The sequence below is a fragment of the Heterocephalus glaber genome, unplaced genomic scaffold (genome assembly GCF_053883595.1).
Source record: "Heterocephalus glaber isolate CG9 unplaced genomic scaffold, H.glaber_assembly_v1.0 deba00000281, whole genome shotgun sequence".
NCBI lineage: Eukaryota > Metazoa > Chordata > Mammalia > Rodentia > Bathyergidae > Heterocephalus > Heterocephalus glaber.
The window spans coordinates 28,555,573-28,567,776 of NW_028258139.1; the positions used below are offsets into that span (position 1 = coordinate 28,555,573).

Below are 12,204 nucleotides of genomic sequence, written 5' to 3' on the forward strand. Positions count from 1 at the left end.
AATACAAGGTTTGCATATCAAGATGTGAGATTTTTCTTTGACAGTACCACTTACAGGATGTGTGAAATGGGACAAATCTTTTCGTTTCTTTGAATTCCAGTTTCTATAGCTGTGAAATGGGCTTGCTAGTTCCTTCTTCATGAGGTTTCTGAGGCAGTACTAAGTGAAAAACAGTAAGAAATGATATAAGACAGTACTGAATGGGAAAATGTTATACACATTATTATGTCAGTAGCTATTGGGTTGAGATATTTTAATGCTTCGTTCTAAATAGAAGCAGTTCAAAATTTGGCTAGATCACACCTAAGCAAAGTTAACACAAGAGGGACTGGAGAAATGTGGCTCTGGGTTCTGTGAGTTGACGCAGTCATACTGTCCCAGGCTTCACCGGGAGAGAGGAGCTTGGGACTGATTGCTGTCACACTGGTCCCAAGCAGTTGGGTTTCCTCACAAACAGTTTGCAACATGGAAGGAGATTTGTGTCCTGAGTGGGCTCCCACTGCCTGCAAAGTGCAGACCTCACTTATTCAGTGCCATACTTGTACTTCCTTGATTCCCAGAGCAGTTTAGTGATATTCCATTCAAATTTGCTTCCATGCAATTTATGTGCGTGGAAAGCAGTACTGGAAGAATATGTGTCCAAATACCCACAGTGGCTGCTGTCATAGTGAAGAGTGGAATAATAGAGTTCCATGATTGCTTTGTTTTCAAATAAACAGTATTTTTAATAATGAGAGAAAAACTGTCATTTGAAAAATATGTCCTGGTGGGAGAGAGAAGATAAGATGTTGTTGTTTCCCTTGTTCTTTGTTTTGCTCTAAGTGTGTGATTATTCTTGAAAATCTAAGAGTCTCTGGTCTACACAGGGTGGCAGGGAGTTTCAGGATGTTTCAAGTGCCAGGAATGGCAGGCACGATGCTCTCCTTGCTTATTTCTCCCATAACATCTTGGTTATACCTTAGGTACTTTCCTCCCTTTGCGAAGATCTGTGGCACAAAGAGGGACGTGGCCATCTTTGCAAATTTGCCATTTACCAGCCTTCATGTGTGAGAAGAAATACACAATAAAATAATAGTGGGTAAGATAGGCATAATTGCAATATTTATATGGACTTAAAAATCAACTATCCATAATTCAAGGACAAAAAAATTCTCTTTCGGCTTAAAATGGTATAACCAGTTTTTGCAACAGCTATGGTTTGGATGAAAATGTCCCCCAAGAGGCTGACGTGCTCAGAGGTGGTGATTGGAAGGTGACAGGATCCTAAGAGTGCTAAGCTTGTTAACAGATTAATCCATGGATGGATTCATATCTGAGTGCACTGTTAGGTGGAGGCCAGTTGAAAGAAGTAGGTCACTAGAGATGTGCCTTTGAAGGTGCCTTTGTTACTTTTCTCATTGCTGAGATAAAATACCTGGCACTCAAAGTTAAAGGAGGAAATATTTCTTTTAGTTTATAGTTTGTAGAGGTTTCAGTTCATATTCGACTGGCTCCAAGGCAGAACAGCATGGCAGAGCAGCATCATAGAGGACAAATAGTCCATGCATGCCTGGGAGAAGGCAGCAACCAACAGCAAGCAGCTGAAGCGTCCTTCCTTCTCTCCCTGTATATTCCTTCCAGGCTGGAAGTCTACTGATTGGTGCCACCCACATCCAGGGTGGGGGTTCCATCATCCACATTCACACTAATCCAGCCACATTTGAAACTCTTCACCCATAACCACATGAGGCTTTGGGGGTCCATCTAGATACAAGCCACAAAATTCTGTCCCTGGATCCCAAAAGACTCATGTGGATCTCTTTAGGCATTTAGTCCATCTCTAAGAGATGATAAAGTCATAACAGTTTCAACACTGCTGAAAAGTCCAACTCTGAAGTCCTCTGAGATTGAAGGCAAACTCTTAGCTGCAAGCCCCTGTACAAATGAAAGGAAACTTCCCGCATACAATGGCACAACATAAACATTCCCATTCTAAAAGTTACAAATAGAGGGATAGAAAAGAATGGGACCAAAGCAAGTACAAAATCCAGCCAGGCAAACATTAAGTCCAGCATCCAAGAAATCTGTGGCAAGATGTGAACTCCAAAGGCCTTGGGTGCCTCCACTGCTATGGCTGTGCTGGTGGCTGCAGCTCTCATGGCTTCTCTCTTGGACCAGGTCTGCCCCCTTCCTGCAGCTTTCTTTAGACAATACATGTTCCTGGCTTCTGTGACTTTCTGGGGTCTCCACTGCACCTTTGGCTTTACACTCACAGGTTCACACACTGCCCTCTCCGGACAAACAGCTTGGCCTCTCAGACCTTCTGAAATCTAGATGGAAGCCTTCCTGACCCCACAACTCTTGCATTCTCCATGCATCTAAAATCAGCATTACATGGATGAAGCCAAAGTTTGCCTTCAGCTGAAGTAGTAGCTAGGCTACTAAATCATTCTGTGAGCACTTTGCTCTTGATTTTCAACATAAATTTGGCTAAAACTCCCAACAGTAACCATGGCTCTGCCTCAACATTAGATTGCCTTGAAATTTATTTTGCCAGATTAAATAGTATGCCATAGTTAATCCCAGTCTCAGGCAAAGTCTCTGGACATAAGTGAAATGCAGACAAATTTTCTGTCAAAGAATAACACACATGGTCTGGAGCCCCACAGCCAATGCAGTCCTTATTTCCAACAGAAAGCTCTTGAGCCCGGTCTTTACTGCAATCCTATCAGTATTCTGACCTTCTGAGCTCTGACCAGAATCTCCCATCAAGTTCACCTTACAGCATTCCAGGGCTGCTTCATTAGGTGGCATCTCCAGACTTTCCCAAACTTCCCACAAGCCACTTTCAAAGGCTCCAGAACCACGTGGTCAGGTACAACCACAGCAGTGACCCCACTTCTCTGGTACCAAAATCTTAGTCACTTTTCTCATTGCTGAGACAAAATACACAACACCCAAAGTTAGCTCACATTTGTAGAGGTTTCAGTTCATAATTGGCTGGCTCCAAGACAGGGTGACATGATAGAGAGGCAACTCAGAGGGTAAACAGCCCATGTCAAAGGCCAGGCAGAAGGCACCCAGCAGTGAAGTAGCATGAAGGAAGCAGGAAGCAACAAATTCTTTCTGTCCCTTTGTATTCTGTCTAGACCTCTGTCCTTCAGGCAGGTAGCACTCACACACAGAGAGGGCTGTCTCTTTATCCATAACCAGAACTATGTCAAACCAATCAGTAGACTAATTTAGTAATCACACGCCCTTAATCATAGCATCACACGTTTAATCCCAGCATTACCCAATCCCAGCAGCATGCACTCTAGATCCAGCCACCTCTGAAAAGCCCCATCTATGACCACATGAGGCTTTAGAGGGAGGGACATCTAGACACAAACCATAACAGAGAAGTTTGCTTTTTCCTCAGCCACTTTATCTATGACTTTAGAACTTTCTTCTCTCTATTTCTGGTCACCACGAGGTGAGCAGCTTTCCTCTGTCATGCCCTTCTGCCAAAAACACACCTACCTCACTAGTCCTAAAAGCTATGAGTCAGTTGACCATTGACTGAAACTTCCGAAACCATGAGCCAAAATAAACCTTTCCTCTTTTACATTATCTTTCTCAGGCATTTGGTCACAGTGATGAAAACTTGAATAACATAACAACTTTCATCTAAAACATCAGGCCTCACGTAAGCCAGTGTCAAAACTTTTAGAAAATACAGTGGTCATTTGCTCAGTATTTGAGATAGTCTGACCCTTGTTTTATTGAAGAAATGTTTTTATAATACTGTACATGTCAAAACTCAACTCTAAGCACTGTATATTTGTTAATGAGATGAATTTTCCTACTATTGGAAAAACTTACTCCTTTTAAAGCAACTGTTTTATCATAAGGTAAAGGCTCATGTTGTTGGACAATCATTTCTTATGTTTGGGTGAATCAACTTATTCTTTCCAACTTTTGTCTTTTGTCCTGAAATTTACCATACAGAATAAACCTAGGGTCAAAACTCTTTTGACTCATTGCATTATATATAAAATATAACCAGGTATAAATTTAAATATATGGATGAAATCTTTACAAAGGCTATAATGTTACTCTTGCAATTAGAATCTGAGCATCCTCTGAGTTAAAGACTCTCCCCATACCCACTACTTTGTCTACACTGCTATGATTGAGAGTATTCCAACAGAGAATTCACACAATCCTAAAACACAAGGACAATAGAGAAATGCAATTTTCCTTAGTTTCTACCACTGTCAATGACAGAGAATCTCAAGACTTTATCTCTTCAGCTCCTCTCAATATAATGTCCACCAGCTATCCACATCCATATATTACCATGCAATATTTCCACCCATACATTTATTCATTCATTCAATAAATATTTAGCAGTGTATATTCCAGGTGAAAGATAGAGTGCTAGATGCTTTGAGGTGTAAAATAATAAATCAGCATAAAGAGGCTAACACCTAGATTAAAAAACAAAAAATTACGCAGATTGAAATGTTTTGAATTTTTGCATGAAATTCAAATATATTACCTTGACAAATTCAAAGGACAAGAGTTTGAAGAGTGCACATTTCATTATTTTCCACTGTTACTGGTGTTCCAGAGATGGATTACAAGGTGATGCCATGTTAAACATGACTCTTTGGTGTATGAGGAACAAGTGCATAGGCAACCGATGGGTTTGGATTTGTTGCTGTTGATTTGATTTGTTGCTTGCTTGCTTGTCCTCTGCCATCATGTAGCTCTGTGAGGCTATACGGACACTACAGCAAAGGTGCAGCTCTGAGAACCATCTTGCCCAGGACAGTTACCAAGGGTAGTGGGTAACACACTAGCCTTTTATCCGAAAGGTTGCTTAAGATTATTCAATAAGAATTTCTGGTTTGGTCCCAGACTGGTTTTAATCATTCCTTGTACCTTCTCTAAGATGAGTTTTGAGAATATTGGTGAAATACTTTTATAAAAGCTTCCAGAATCCCCCTCAAAAGGCACACCAAGATGAGGACTAGCAAGAAGAAGGAATATGAGTAGGAAGAGGAATTTTTGTTGTTTGTATCAGTATCACAAGAGCTATCACCTGCTTATTACTGATGTTTCAAGCTGGATGACAATGGCAAATTCTTCAAAACTCACTGGTTGTAAGACTTTTAAATTCTATCTTTTATTTTTAAATTAGTAAATAACATTGTGTATTTTTATTGTGTGCAGCTTGATGTTTTGAAAAATATATAGATTCTGAGTTTGAGCCCCAAGGAAAAAATATATATATTGTGGAATAGTTAATTCTAGTTAATTAATATATGTGTCAGTTTACAGTTGTAATTTTTTGTGGTAAGAGAGTGCATTACACTCTTTACATTTATTAAGAATGTAATATATCTTCATTAACTACAGTCACCTTTCTGTACAATAGGTGTCCTGAGATTTATTCCTCCTAACCACAATTATATACCCTGTGATCAACACCTTCCCATTTCCCCCTTCCTGCTAAGCACTCCAGCCTCTAATAACCGCCCTTCTACTCTCCACTTCTTTGAGATCAGCTTGCTTTGGGTTCCGTTCTACATATGAGTGAAAGAATGTAATATTCATCTTTCTGCATCTGTCTTATTTTACTTAGCATAATGTCCTCCAGGTTTAGGACTGAATAATATTCTATTGTATATGTATACCACATTTTATTTATTCATTCATTAATTTATAGGTACTTAGGTTTATTTATATCTTGATTTTATGATTAGTACAGCAATAAATCTAAGTGTCCAGATGTATCATTGACAAACTGACTCTATTCCCAGAAGAGAGACTACTACAGTGGGCGGTCCTATTTTTAATTTTTGAGGAATGAGGAGCCTCCATAACTATTAGACTAGTTACATTCCCATAGTGTGCAACTGTTCCCTTTTCTTCCCATCCTCACCAAATTTATTTTATTTTGTCATTTTTGATAATATTCATTCTAACTGGGATGAGGTAATATCTCACTGTGATTTTGACTGTGATTTCGGATGTTTAATAATGTTATTTTTTCATGTTCCCGTCAGCCATTTGTACATCTTCTTTAAAGAAATATCTTTTTTTTATTTTTTAATTTTATTGGTACATTTTAGGTATACAATATAATCATGTTCATTGTTGGAAATTTGCACCTTCACATACTCTTGGTTCTTATTCTTCCCCCTTCCCCTGCCCTCACTTCAACTCCTCCATCCCTCCCTATTTACAAAGACTTTGTTTCCATTTTTTCCTTTTCCAATATTAACTCCATTCCCTTCTTTCCTTTCCCCTACCCCTCCCACTTCCCCTTCCCCTTTGCCCCTTTTCTTTGTATTCCAAATTATCAATTATACCTTTTAGACCTTACTAACACTTTCAGTTTCTCACACTAGAGAAACTATTTGGTATTTACACATATGTGTCCTATTTATTTCACTTAAGAGTATGGCCTCAATGTGCATACATTTAGCTATAAAAGTCTCTAATTTCTCGTTTTTTATGGCTGAGTAGTACTCCATTTGATTAAAAAAAAAAAAAACCCATGTTTTCTTTATCCAGTCTCCAATTGATGGGCATTTGGGCTGCTTCCAAGTTTTAGCTATTACAAATTGTGCTGCTATGAACAAGGGTACACATATATCATTGTGGTATGATTCTTTTAATTCTTTGTGGAAGATACCCAGCAGGGGAATAGCTGGCTAAAATGGGACTTTCAATCCAAGTTCTTTGAGGTATCTCCATACTGATTTCCACAGTGGTTGCACCAGTCTACACTCCCACCAGCAGTGGAGCAGGATTTCTCTTTCTCCACAGCCTGGACAGCATTTGTTATTTGTGGATTTCATGATAGCAGCCATTCTTTCTGGGGTGAGGTGGAATCTCAGTGTTGTTTTCATTTGCATCTCTAGAATGACCAGTGATGTTGAACATTCTTTCCTATGTTTATTTGCCATTTCTACTTCTTTGTCTAAGAAATGTCTGTTCATTTCAGATGCCCATTTTTGGACTGGGTCTTTAAATTTGGGAGGTCTAAATTTTTAAGTTCTATATGGATTCAAGATAGTAGACCTTTGTCTGAGGGGAAACTGGTGAAAAATTTTTCCCACATTGTGGATTGTCTCTTTACACTGCTAGTGGTTTCTTTTGCTGTGCAGAAGCTTTTTAGTAAGAAGAGATCCCACTTGTTGATTGTGCTAGTTCACGGTCAACTGAAGTTTTGTTCATAAAATCTTTTCCTACATCAATGTCTTCAAGAGTTCTACCTAATGTCTATTCCACCTGGTTCAGGGTTTCTTTTTTAATATTTAAATCCTTAATCCATTTTGATTTTAGTTTAGTGCATTTTGAGAGATACAGGTCTAGTTTTAATCTTTGGTAAGTTGAAACCCAATTTTTCCAGCACCATTTATTAAAGAGACTATCTTTCCTCCAGTGAGGGTGTTTGTCTCCTTTGTCAAAGATGAGGTGGCTGAGTGTGTTTGGAGTTGTTTCTGGATCTTCTAATCTGTTCCACTCATCCCCAGGTCTGCTTCTTTGCCAGTACCATGTTTTGTTTATTTTTAATCACAGTAGCTTTGTAGTATAGTTTCAAGTTGGGTATTGTAGTACCCCCCTGCCATGTCTCTGTTGCCTAGAATTACTTTTGCTATTCTGGGTCTCTTCTTGTTCCAAATGAATTTTTGGATTGTTTTCTCGAGGTCCATGAAGTATGCTGCTGGGATTTCAATTGGGATTGCATTGAATCTATATAGCAGGTTTGGAAGTATGGCCATTTTCACTATGTTGATCCTTCCTACCCAGGAGCAAGGGATGTCTTTCCATTTTCTGATATCATCTTCAATCTCTCTTTTCAGAGTGCTATAGTTTTCAGAGAAGAGGTCTTTGATTTCTTTTGTTAGGTTGATTCCTAGGTATTTCAGTTTTTTGAATGCTATTGTGAAAGGAATTATTTGCCCTATTTCTCTCACAGTGAGTCTGTCATCTGTGTAGAGGAAAGCTATTGATTTTTGTGTGTTGACCTTGTAACCAGCTACTTGACTGAATTTGGTTATTAAGTCTAGAAGACTTTTAGTGGAGTTCTTGGGGTCTTCTATATAGAGTATCATGTCATCTGCAAATAATGACATTTTGACTTCTTCATTTCCTATCTTTATTCCTTTTATTTCTTTCTCTTGTCTAATTGCGTTGGCTAATGGTTCCAGAACTATATTGAACAGGAGTGGTGATAGTGAACATCCTTGTCTTGTTCCTGATTTTAGTGTGCAGGATTTTTTTGTAGGATTTTTATCCTAAATGCATGTTGGATTTTGTCAAATGCTTTTTCTGCATCTATGGAGATCACCATATGGTTTTTGTCCTTGGCTCTATTGATATAGTGTATCACATTGATTGATTTGCATATGTTGGACCATCCCTGTATCCCTGGGATGAATCCCACTTGGTCAGGGTGTATGATCTTCTTGATGATCTTCTACATTCTATTCAGCAGTATCTTATTAAGGATTTTTGCGTCTATGTTCATTAGTGAGATTGGCCTATAGTTCTCTTTTTCAGTTGAGTCTTTCTCTGCTTTGGGGATCAAGGTGATGCTTGCTTCCAGGAATGAATTTGGGAGTTTTGCTTCCCTTTCAATTTCATTGAAGAGTTTAAACAATAGTGGCAGTAGTTCCTTTCTAAACGTCTTGTAGAATTCAGAAGTGAAGCCATCATGACCCAGGCTTTTATAAGTTGGCAAGTTTTTAATTATGTTTTCAATTTCATTGATTGATATTGGTTTGTTTAGAATTTGTAGGTCTTCTTGTTCAACTTCGGTAATTCATACATATCTAGGAATCTGTCCATTTCTTCTATGTTTTCCATCTTATTGGCATATAGGTTTTTAAGTAGGTATTGATGATCCTCTGGATTTCTGCTGGGTCTGTTGTAATTTCACCCTTTTCATTCCTGATTGCATGGATTTGGGCCTTTTCTTTCCTTTTTCTGATAAGTTTGGCTAAAGGTTTGTCAATTTTGTGTATTCTTTCAAAGAACCAACTCTTGGCTTCATTAATTTTTTGTATTGTTCTCTTAGTCTCCATTGCATTGATTTCTGCTCTGAACTTTATAATTTCCTCCCTTGTATAAGCTTTGGGTTTGTCCTGCTCTTCTTTTTCTAGAAGCTTGAGGTTCAGCATCAGGTTGTTTATTTGGACTTGCTCTGTTTTCCTAATATGTGCATTCACTGCTATGAATTTCCATCATGAGGCTGCTTTTGTTGTGTCCCTTAGATTCCAATATGTTGTATTGTCACTGTCATTTAATTGAGGGAACTGTCTGATTTCTTCTTTTCCTCTGTGACCCATTGGTTATTCAGAAGTGTACTATTCAATTTCCATGTATTTATGAAATTCTTGCAGTTTATTTTGCTATTGATCTCCAATATCATCATACTATGGTCTAAAGGGATAACTTCAATTCCTTTGAGCTTACTTAAACATGTTCTATGAGTGGGTATGTGGTCTACTTTGGAGAATGCCCCATGTACAGCTGAAAAGAATGTGTATTCTGATTTTGTGGGGTGGAACACTCTGTAAACATCTGTTAAGTTCATTTGTTCAAGAGTTCAATTGAGCTCTAGTATTTAATTACTTATTTTTTGTCTAGTTCTTCTATTTGTGACAGTGTGGTATTGAGTTTCCCACTACTATCGTATAAGTGCATATATGACTTTTCATATCCGTTAGTATTTGTTTTATATAGTTGGGTGCACTAGTGTTTGGTGCATAGATATTTATGATTGTCATCTCTTCCTCTTGGATTTTCCCTTCACAAGGATGTAATGTCCTTCTTTGTCTCTCTTAATCAGTGTGGGTTTGAAATCCATTTGATCTGCAAAGAGTATAGATACTCCTGCTTTTGGGGGGGTTCCCATCACATGGAGTATTGTTTTCTACCCTTTAACTTTCAGTCTATGAGTTTCTTTTTGAATTAAGTGTGTTTCTTTATGCAGCCTATTGTTGAATTCTTGACCCATACTGCCAGTCTATTTCTTTTGATTGGTGTATTGAGACCTTTAACATTGATGGTTATAACTGATACGTGTTGACTTATCATTGTCATGACTTTTTCTTTTTGTTGGATTTTCCCCCTTTACATTTAATTTTTTGTTACACCCAATGGATTCATTCTGTTGTGCTTCCTTGGGGTGTGATCCTCATTGTCTTTTCCTAGGATATTGTCTAAAATTTTTTGGAGTGCTGGTTTGGTATTCATGAAGTTCCTAAGGTGCCATTTGTCATGAAAGTATCTTATTTCTCCATCAATTTTGAAAGATAGTTTTTCAGAGTACAGCAATCTGGGTTTGAGGCTGTTTTCCTTCAGGGCTTTAAATACATCACTCCAAGCTCTTCTTGCCTTGATGGTTTGTGTTGAGAAGTCTGCTGTGATTCTGATGGGCTTTCCTTTGTATGTGATTTGTTTCTTTTCTCTAACTGCTTGTAGAACTTTGTTCTGTTGGGTTTCTGGAATCTTAACAATTATATGCCTATGTGTAGAATTTTTTTCTTATCAAGGCTAGTTGGAGTGCTGTATGCCTCACTTATCTGTATGCTAATTTCTTTTCCCTTGCTTGGGAAATTTTCTGCCAGTACTTCTGTGAACAGTTTTTTTATGTCATCTGCACGCTCTCCTGTTTCTTCATTGACTCCAATCAGTCTTATGTTATTCTTCTTTTCATCATCTAGCAGCTGCTGGATTGATTCCTCATGGTTCCTTACAATTTTGAAGCAATTTTTCTTTTCTTGGTCACTAATTGCAATCTTATCTTCTATATCTGACATTCTATCCTCAAATTGGCTCATTCTGCTGTGTAGACTTTCAATAGAGTTTTCAATCTCCTGGAAATCTGTTTGTATCTGTTTTATGGATTCCATTTGTTTCCTATGTTGAGATTCCATCATGTTCCTCAGGTCTTCTCTAGATTTATCAATCATGTCTTGCATTATGAGCACAGTCTCTGCTTTTATCTGAGAAATTACTTCTGATTTCATTTTTTCCAGATCCTCTTTTCTTGCCAGCTCAGGGAGTCCAGGTTAATGAGTAGTAACTCTACTATGTTCCATATCATTTCCCTTTGGGGTTGCTGTAGGTGATCTGGAAGTATGGTTTTGAGACTTATTCAGGTGTCTTGTCATTGCGATGGGGTGGGGATGCTGTTGGCACCTGTGCAGCTCACCTCCTCTGGGCTGAGAGCAGTGGTATGGTGGCCTAGAAGCCCCTTCCTCTGGGTTTGGAGCAGTGAAACGGCAGCCCAGAGGCCCCTTCCTCTGCTCTGGGAGTCATGGAATGGCAGCCTGGAGGCCCCTTCCTCTGGGCTAGGAGTGGTGGAAAGGCAGCCCAGAGGCCCGCAAGAAATATCTTTGTAGGTATTTTGCCCATTTTTAAATGGTCTTTTTTGCTGTTTGTTTTGTCATTGAGATGAGTTCCTGATACTGTATATTTTATTACTAACTTCATGTAAGATGTACTGTTTGCAAATATTTTCTCTCATTGGAAAAACTGTATACCTACATGTAGAAAAATAAAATTAGATCTTTACTTCTTACCATATAAAAAATCAACTCAAAATGGATTAAAGGCTTAAATGTAAAATCCAAAACTATGGAACTACAGGAAGAAAAAATAGTGTAAATACATTATTAGTGTGGACAGGGATTTTTTAATAAGACCTAAAAAGTACAGGCAACCAAAGCAAAAATGGGCAAGTAGTACTAAATCAAACTAAAGTCTTTTACAGAGAAAAGGGAAATCCACAGAGTAAAGAAAGATTTGACAGAACAATAAGATTTATTTGAGACTACCAACCGCAACTTGTTGTTGTGGAAATAACTCCTTTCTTTTTAAATTTCAGGAGACAGCCTTACAAAACATGGTGGCAGACAATTTGACAGGTCAATATACACACTATCAGAAAGTGCCCTCACTCCCCCACTTTCCAGTTCATTAAAAGAATAGCAAATATCAAATGTATGATGACACTAGTGCTTGCCTGAACCAAAGATAAAGGCTGAGCAGCAAAGCAGAGTCACGATCAATGGAGAGTTTTACCTGTTTGGTCTCCAGCCCTCCTTTTCCCAAGAGTACCTGCCAGGCCCAAGTAAGAACCGACTGTAGCAGACAAGAATAAGTATTTCCAGGAGGCATCATCCCTGGCCTCTCCATCCTCAGAGAAGTGCTGAA

At 38.4% G+C, this 12,204-nt stretch overlaps 1 long non-coding RNA gene across 2 annotated transcripts in view; it reads left to right on the forward strand.

Annotated features, from left to right (window-relative positions):
* Positions 1–12,204, forward strand: part of LOC101706174 (uncharacterized) — a 56,824-nt gene that overhangs the window by 28,603 nt on the left and 16,017 nt on the right. Inside the window, exon 4 of one of the 2 annotated variants that reach the window (XR_015441520.1) lies at positions 963–1,078. The exons of the other annotated variant lie outside the window; for it this stretch is intronic. This is a non-coding gene — a long non-coding RNA (uncharacterized LOC101706174). The remainder of the gene's footprint in view (positions 1–962; positions 1,079–12,204) is intronic. 2 annotated transcript variants of the gene reach the window in all.